The sequence below is a fragment of the Callorhinchus milii genome, unplaced genomic scaffold, assembly GCF_018977255.1.
Source record: "Callorhinchus milii isolate IMCB2004 unplaced genomic scaffold, IMCB_Cmil_1.0 Scaffold27, whole genome shotgun sequence".
In the NCBI taxonomy this organism is placed as follows: Eukaryota; Metazoa; Chordata; class Chondrichthyes; order Chimaeriformes; family Callorhinchidae; genus Callorhinchus; species Callorhinchus milii.
This window is the reverse complement of record NW_024704768.1, coordinates 3,991,087-4,000,383: the sequence shown is the minus strand read 5'-3', so window position 1 is coordinate 4,000,383 and position 9,297 is coordinate 3,991,087.

The window sequence follows — 9,297 nt, the reverse complement described above, 5'->3', positions numbered from 1 at the left end:
ATCTCCGACCAACACCCGGCTCTTGGCAAGACTTAACTTAACGGCTGGGACATCACACTAAGATGGTCACGCAGTAACAATGTACAACTCGTTCTACTCTTGTCACTGATGGGTGAGCTCCCCTCCCCTCTTCTCCGTACGTGTGCGTGCGCGCGCGGGGGGCGGGGTCAGGAACGGCTCCGACGGGCGGGCCAACGAGCGTCTCGTCTCCAAAACCCGACCGGGTTCGTAAACGCGGACGGATTTAACCCAAAGCTGAAGAGAAAAGAAATCATTTTATTTCAATTTCGAAATGGCGTTTGAACGTTTTAGAGGAAAGCCCCTCGATCTCGGTGCGTACAGTGAGTGTTTGTTTGACCGTTTTCCGGGTGGGAAAGTGGGTGGTGGGGTGGGGGGGGGGGGGGTTTGTGATATTTTACTTTATCGTGCCAAGTAAGTGGGGGAAATTTCGTGGGGTTTTATGGAGGGGCGTGGGGTGGGGGAAAGCAATGCACCTTGAGCTCGAGCGAGACTCACTCACGTAAAGTCTTCGGGCGTTGCCAAAGCAGTGGGGGCGGGAGGGGGTGGGGGGGGAACGTGTTAGAGTCAGTGTTTTCTGGTTTGATTCAAGTTAGCGATGGTCGAAGCTTGGGTTCCTTGTACAGTACAGTAATGGCTTGGTAAAGCACAGACTCCGATCGACTGTGACTGAGCCGAGAGTTTTATCGTGGTGGTGGTGGTGGGGGGAGGCAAAGGATGCAACGCCCCTCATTTCCCAGCCAATAGGGTCTCATAATCCCACCAGAGGACTCCGAGATCGGGAGGGGGGGGGGGCCGGGGGGAGGGGGGGGTGCCGGGAGTTTCCGGATACACGTGTAGGTTGGATCACAGTGGGAGCACTTGGCTTGATAATGCCCACCCACCCAGTGAGCACGTCGGAGTTTGACTCCTTAAAGACCCCGTTGATTTTTTGCCAAGTCTTTTACGTTCTGGGGTTGGGGGTGGGTGGGTCGGGGAGGGCGGGGGGGGGGCGCGGTGCGGGACGGGGGGGGGGAAGAGAGTAGATTTTAGCTTCTTTTTGATATTGATTGGCTCAATATGCCAGCGTCTCTTTTCAGATGAGTTAAGACTTTAACTATAAACTGTTTTTTCTATATGTTCTACTGTAGAACTTCTCGGTGTTAAGTCATTGTTTTCCAAGGCCCTGTGAGGGCTCCGAGAGGGGAGGTTTCCCCCTCGTGTCGGACGTGATGACTCGTTGTATAGTGTTCTTGTCTAGATGCATGTTCCGTGTGCGTTTTTTTTTNACACATTCCCATCATCACAACAATCATGGAATTACTTTACCAGTTGTAAAAAAATAAATAAGTAAATAAATAAGTTAGCGGTTAGTGCGCTCAGCTCGCAAAGCGAGAGGATTTCCGTGTCGGGGCGAAACGTTGGGCAAGTTTCCTTGCTCCGCACCCACTCCTCTGTTACCCCACCAACACACCCGGGTGTCAGTCGATTCAAGGATCCCTTAAAAAAAATAATAATAATAATAATTTGGTCACTCAGTCCACAACCGTTTGTGGGACACTGACAGTTCACTGACAATCCGCTGTACAATATATTCTGCGAAGCCCTTTGAGACGTCTCGAAGACGTGATAAGGCGCTGTAATCAAACGCGAGGATAATTATGATTATTATTATTATCTCTCCTTCATCCCACTTCCTGAAGACAGCCGCAAATGTTCACCGGTAAAGCCTGAATCGGATCCGATCAGATCGCTCCTGTAACTTGTACAATTTGCCAATAGGAAAGTGGCTTAATGCACTCAGACCGTGTGCGTGTGTGTTGTGTGTGTGCGTGTGCGTGCGTGCGCGTGTTGTGCGCGTGTGTGTGTGTGGGCGGAAACGGAATCGAAATGGTTGCAAATAATACGAGTAAGTGACCCAAACTGAGAATCATTTAATTTTCACGCTGAGGAGAATTAATATGGGGGTTAGGGTTAGGGTCAGGGGTGCTGGGTTTCCGAATTCGACCCCCACCCCCACCCGCCCTCTTTGCCTCGTCAGAAAAGTTTTTCGAACTGTTGGAAACATTGCAGTACCGATGCGTAACCACCAGATGCCGCCAGCGATTCGGAAACCAATACTGTTAGAAGCAGAATAGTCGCGCCCCCCCCCCCCCCCCCCCCACTCTCTCCGTGACGGTCTCGAGCCCCCGGTTCCTGAGCCAGGAGGGGCCGCGGTGTCCCAGGGCACTCGCTGCTGATGGCGGCCCAGCCCGGCTCAGCCATCGGCAGGACCTGGAAGGGCCGACCAGTCATTGGGGGCAGAGAATCCTCCCCCTCGGCTCCCGTTAACCCCACAGCCAAAGCCCTAACCAACTGGCGGGGAGGGGGGTCCTAACTGGTCAAGCAGCGGGAAAGCTCGGCCAGACAGCGCTCTCTCCCTCTCTCTCACAACGGCCAAGCCATGTGTGGGTTCAGCCGGTTAGACTCCAAAATTGGGGTTGGGGGGGGCGGAGGGGGGTGGGGAGGGGGGTGGGGTGGGGAGGTTGGAAGCCGCCTCGTTTCTTTGCAAACGTAACCCGAATTCAGTGTCGGATCATTTTTTTTAAAAAAAAGAAATAACTCAATGAAACAGTTTGTGCGGCCGTGTTTATTACTCGGTTAATTGTGGGTCTTGAACCTGAAGGAACATGACCCCGGATTTGCACAGAGAGTGTGTGTGTGTGTGTGTGTGTCTGTGTTGTGAGACACTGCCTACTTTGGGAGTCGGGGAGGGAGGGGAGAGCAGAAGATAATGCGATTTTTTTTTTTACCGTATACTTGTGTGTGTGTGTGTGTGTGTTGTGTGTGTGTATATATTATGTGTGTGTTTGTCAGAATCAAAGCAACCGCCTTCCTTACTGCCTGACCGAATCAATGGCTGAATGAAGAATTCTCTTGAAAAGAGAGCTGCCCAATTAATAGTAACCATAATAATCCTTTGCACTTGACCCGGCGCCTCGTCGAGACGTCTCGAAGCGCTTCACAGAATATACCGTCAAGTGCAGCGACTGTGTATTCTGGGATATTTTACTGTGTTACAATACTGTGTATTGTACTGTTGCGAGACTGAAATGATGCTGCGCAGGCGATGTCTGCATTGCTTACCCCCCACTCCCCCCTTTCTCCCCGCCCCATCCTCCCAATTCACAAGGGGGGGGCGGTGGGTGTTTTGGACCCCAGATGCTTGTTTAATACGCAAGAGGTATTTTCAAAGGGTTTTGAGCGTTGTCCAGCACTTGTCAAATAAACGCAGAGGCTAAAACCCTTTCTGCCTTAATGTGGAACCCCGCAGTGTAGTGGTTAGAGCACTCGCCTGGCGAGCAAGCGAGAGGACCTGGGTTTGATTCCCCAGGTCGGCGCGAAACCTTAGGCAAGTGTCCTTACCCCACCCCCCGCGCCCCCACACACACACACACACGCGCGCGCCTCTGTTTACCCGGCAGTAAGTGGGAACCCGGTTGTTAGTCGATTGGTGGATCGCTTTCCGGGAGATAATAATCCTTTCTTCAAAGAAATTAATTGGTCACTCAATCCACGGCTGTTTTTGTGGGGCTTTGCCGTGCGCAATTGGCCGCCACGTTCCACCCACAAAATACGCAGTCAGTTCAGTTTGCAATGTAATCCCGTGAAGGCGCCTTGAGACGTCTCAACGACGCCGTAAGGCTTTATGTCAAATGTGAGGATTATCATTATTATTATTATTAAGCGTTTAAAGTGTCTAAACACAACGAGTGTCCTTTGGTTGTTGTTGACTTGCTTTCTTTTGGGGTCGGGGGTGGTGGGGTGGGGTGGGGGGGGAGAAAAAACAATGATTAGAATGGCATTTCAACTGAAATGATGTATAAGCTTCCGGGCAGCACAAGTGGGTAATTAATATCTCAGCGCGATTACTGACCTGTCAGGGAAAGGCACAGAGTTTTTTGTCAACTGAGTGTGGGGGGGGGGGGGGGGGCGATGCTGTGCAGTGATGGGGTGAGTTGGCCGAAATGTGGTTGCGGAGTGGGGAGGGGGGGCGTCTCCTCAACCCAACTCGGCCCCGAGTCACAGAGGTTGCTAGCAAAGTATGTTCGCTGCTGGTCTTTAGTCGGTTGGGAGTTTCTTTGAGCAACCCCCTTTGCCTTGCTCGCCCTGCAACGTTAAATTTAAATTGCACCACCGCTGAGAAAGACGCCCTTCGGCATAATAATCCACGGCTGTTTGTGGGGACGTTCGCTGTGAGCAATTGGCCGCTGGGTTTCGCCCTCAAAATACGGTCGATTCACTTTGTGTTCTGAGATGATCAGACTCTGTGTCAACTGCAAAGATTATTATTACTATTATGATGATGATGACGATGATTATTGAGCCGGGGATTAACATCCTTCCTGTCGTCATCATTTCCTGAATGGAAAGACTTTAGTGTTTGTGCTGTTGCCATCGCTAACCTTCCCCCCCCGCCCCACCCACCACACCCCCCAACCCCCTTCCCTCCTGTCCAACATCCACTAAGCTGCTGATCCAGAAGGACATTACCAAACCTGGTTAGCTCCTGTAACCATTGGCTGACCAGCAGCAAAGTTAAACATCAACTGACCAACACACAACGTTCGTTAAGACAGTGGGGTGGGAATTATTGTATATTTGCTCATTTATATATTAATATTTTTTTTACATTAAAACTGCCTGCCTGTGTTTTTCTATGCCGGCTGCATATTGTGCTGTATATTCCCTGCTCTTGGCACATTAAAACAAAGGGGGAGAGAAAGATTTTTTTTTAAAAAAAAACAGGAATTTTTAATAGGGTTCGACTGCCTTCTGGGACACGTCTTCCACCTAACGCGGGGCGGCCCCAACTGGCGGCCCGCGGGCCAGATCCGGCCCCCGCCCTCCCGGTTCGTCCGTGTTATCGCTTCATGCTTCTGGGAGGGAAACGCCAAAAATACGGCTCGTTTTGAAACGCCCGCAAAACGTGGAAATATCCGAAATTATCATTTGTCGTTCGTCTTGTTCTGGTTAGACAGACGTGGCAATACTTTGAGGTCGTGTTTTTTTTTTTTTGACCCTTTGTTATAAGGAACGGCTGGAGAGGGCCTCCTTCACACCTGGACTCTCCCAACGAGACGGTTTATTAGAAAGTTGCGAAAGAAACTGCCGTCGAGCCCTCTTAAAAAATGTACCCATCTTTTTACAAATCCGTACGTTTCCAGTGTAGTGTGTTCAACAAGCTTGTAGAGATGTATTTAGTCTGTAACTGTTATTCTAGTCTGCGTAGATCTTTGTCATCATGGGAAACCGCAAAAGAATTAAAAAAAAACGTGTACTTAATAAATACCGGGTTGTTTTACATGCACTGGCACAACATTGGTGGTGGGTGGTGGTGGGGGGGGTAATAATTAGTGGAGCATATTTTACGGTTGTTACGAGGGCCTCTCACGAGGGGGATGATGATGATAATTATCCTTGCTTTTAATACCGCGTCTTATCAGGTCCTTGAGACGTCTCAAAGCGCCTCAATGTCGAAAAGTCCTGAATGCCATGTCCATTAAAAACACACAGTCACTACACTTTACAGTATATTTTGTAAAGCGCTTTGAGACGTCTCAATGATGGGATAAGGCGCTGTATCACACTCGAGGATTATTATTGTTATCATCCACTCATCCCTGGTTTATGTTCTTGTAAGTCGGTAGGTTTCCTTGTGAGGCCATTATTGACCTTGAGTGCCGAGGCTCTGGCGAACCTGCGCCTAATACCCTCCGGAATTAGGTAAGAGGGGTACATCCCTCCGGAGAGAGAGAGAGAGCGTATTCCATCCCAACAACCTATCTCTGGGGTTTCCACGTGCAGACGGGAGGCCTGGGATTCTCAGTTGGGTTTGGAGACTCTTGAGCAACGGTGATGGGTTTCCGCGAGTGTCAGACACCTGAGGCTGAGCCCAAAAAAAATTGGAGTGACTTTATCACAGCGATCACTAGAGGGCCAGACTACACAATACCCCCCAATCTAATACCTTAAACCCACAGAGAAAGAGAGACGACAAGGTGAGAAGCCCGGTGGAAGAGAGCCAGCACGAGACTTACTCGCTCGGAAAGGTCAAGGCAACGTCTGGGTGAGTACGTCACTGGCCTCGGCTGCAGAAGATCCCGTTACTCTGGTCACCAGATAGGGATTGAGAGCAGATTCCTGGGTTTCCGCTGTCCGCTGCGTTGCTTTCTCCTGACCGTTTCAGGCTCGGAGAGCAAGCCGGACTCGAAGCCCAGTGGTCGGAGCCCTCGCCTCGCAAGCGAGAGGACCCGGGTTCGGGGCGAAATCTTAGGCAAGGTTCCTTACTCCGCACGCGCGCACGCACACGCCTCTGTTTACCCGGCAGTAAGGAGGAACCCGGTTGTTAGTCGATTGGCGGATCGCTTTTCTGGGGGAAATAATAATCCCTTCAAAAAAATAATAATTTGGTCACTTGAATCCACCCACCGCCGTTCGCGGGGGACGCCGTGCTTCGCCCGTTAAATGTACGCTTTGCGGTGTAATCTGCGAAGGGCTTTGAGACGTCCCGAAGGCGTGACGAGGCGCCGGGTCGAACGCGCGGGTTATTCCGATTAGAGTTTTGTCGCGCGACCGCAGTGTATCCCCGTGAAGCGCTCGCGCGCGTTCGGTCGACTCAGCCCTGGAACATTCAATTAACTTCACCCGAACACAGCCATAAAAAGCCATGAGCTGTTAACGAGAGAGTTTGACAGATCACAGCGGGCGAGGCATTGAAAAAATGTCTGGCTGGCGGCCAGTCCTCCCTCCCTCTCCCCCTCTCTCTCTCCCCACTTCTCTTTTTATGGAGCTGAGCTGCTCAAAAGCTGCGGGAGTTTCACGGACCGAGGTGGGGGGGGGGGTGGGGGGAGTGGGGGTGCGGAGGGCAGCGACCCCTGACTTTGCCTCCAGCCCGCCGGTACGTATAACTTGTGTTGTTGCGTGAATCGAATGTGAATGCGCGTGTAGTGACTGTGTGTTTCGAGGGCCAAACGCGGCAGCCGGTCGCGCACAGCAGCGTCCCCGCGAACAGCCGGGGAAATTGAGTGACTTGAGTCGCTATTTTTTTATTTGATCTGTTGTGGACGGGATCATTGCCCCCCCGACGAGTGATCCGCCAGTCGACTAACAACCACTTACCGCTGGGTGAACAGAGGCGTGCGCGCGCGCGCGTGCGTGCGTGTGCGCGCGCGTGTGCGTGTGTCTGTCTGTGTGTGGAGTAAGGAAACTCGTGTAAGGTTTCGCCCCGACCCGCCCGGGATTCAAACCCGGGTCCTTTCGCCTGCGAGGCCAGGGCTCCAAGCGCTGAGCTCGGGGACGCCGCAGAGGTGGAGTGACTTGGCTGCGCATTTGCACGCAGAAATGTGTCCGGCTGAGCCCGGCTGAACGTTTAACGACATCAATGGGCCTCAGAGAAAAAAAAATAAGGCTTTAATGGGTGTTAGCGGAGTCGATGCACAACCATATTAGGAGACGAGGAAATTTGGCTCTATTGGACCTCTCTACTGTAATTCCAAAGCAGAGTAACACACACACACACACACACACACACACACACATGCGCGCGTGTTGGGTAACAGAAAGCACCAACTCTTTCCAGAATCGTTGCCAAAAGGACAGCTTGTTAGCCAGCCATTGTTACCCCGAGACAACGCAAATACATTAGCCCTATGTGACTGCTCTGCGCGCGCGGCGCGCGTGTGTGTGTGTAATATGTGCGCGCGCGCGTGCGTAATTGTGCGCGTGTGAGTTGGACACCGACTCATCTGTGCGGCTGATGTTTTCGTGGCCGCTGTCATTATGTCGGAGCAAAGTGGCTGTGGTACAGTCTTATTCCACCCACCACACGACTCGCTGTAGACACACACACACACACACGCGCGCGCGGAGAGTCTTGGAATTTTTTTTTACGTGGAGTCCTGGGGCGCCCTCGCCTCGCAAGCGAGAGGAGAGGACCCGGGAGGTAGGGAGGGGTAGGTACGTGAGGCGCAAGCTGAAGATGGGGAAGGAGGCGGAGGGAGGGTTAGAAGGAGAGCGGTCGAGTTTCGGGGCGTAGGGGCTGAAAGCACGGCCACGGATGGAATGGGGGAGCGAGCAGGTCGGAGAGGTCCCAGGTCATGAAGGGATCTGAAGACGAGAGAGAGAGAGAGAGAAGAGGACGGAGACACGAAGAGGTGCCGTCTCAGCGCTAACAGTTGGCTGTCATCATTTGCTCCAATTTTGCAGGTGATTAATCGAAGCGTCGCACACAGAAGTGCGGCCTCGGGGGGGGGGGGGGGGGTTCTGCGAGCGGTTTGGTTAAGGGATGAAATTGGGTCACAGATTCCCAGCTGTTGTCGCCTACTTTCCCACTAAAGCGAGACTGCCTCTCGCACTCGCAGCGAGTAAACAGTACCAGCCTTCCCTCTCCCTCTCTCACAGCTACAATTACAGTCTGCGTTCAGTCCCACCGCAACTTGCGTTTATACTAACGTTTCGCCCACAAAATACACTGTGAAGCGCTTTGAGACGTCGCGAAGACGCGATAGGGCGCTGTATCAGATGCAAGGATTATTATTTGAAGGGATTATTAATAAAAGCCCTTTGAAAGCGATTCCCAACCGACTTAACAACCGGGTTTCCTACTTACTGCAATTTATTGCTGTCGTTCTCACCTCCCAGACTGTACTTAGTGACGACTTGAAACGTGTCTGGTGACGATTAGGAAATTAATCTCTCCTCTTCTCCCCGCCCCACACAGACAACAGACAGACACAGACACAGCCTCTTATCCGCGCAAAGAGCCAGGAACTCACAGTCGAGTCACCAGTAATTCAAGAGAGATTTTATTTTGTGAAAGCAAAGAAACAGGAAAATAATTTACGGTGGAGGGAAGGTGGTTGGGATTGCCTGACACTGACTGAAACCCACCCAACCTTGTGAGCTTCACAGACACCTAAACTCCCCTCTCTCTCTCTCTCTCTCTCTCCCCCCACCCCCACCCCACCCTCTACTGCTCAACTTCCCGAACCGTCTGAGATACATTCCCTACCGAACTTGTCCAAAAGCGAGGGATCGTTCGTCCAATTCTCTCCCTCGCTCTCGCCGTGTCACCGGCTGATTTCTGGACAAGTCGGTTCAGTGAGCAAAACTCTTCCAATGCCAGATCCGTGTGTGTGTGTGTGTGCGCGCGCGCTGTGTGTGCTTGCGCGTGTGCGTGTGCGTGAACACCCTTGTGTGTGCACACGCACAGACATGCGCGAATGCTGGTGAGTGTTCAGAAACAAGATAGAAATTACT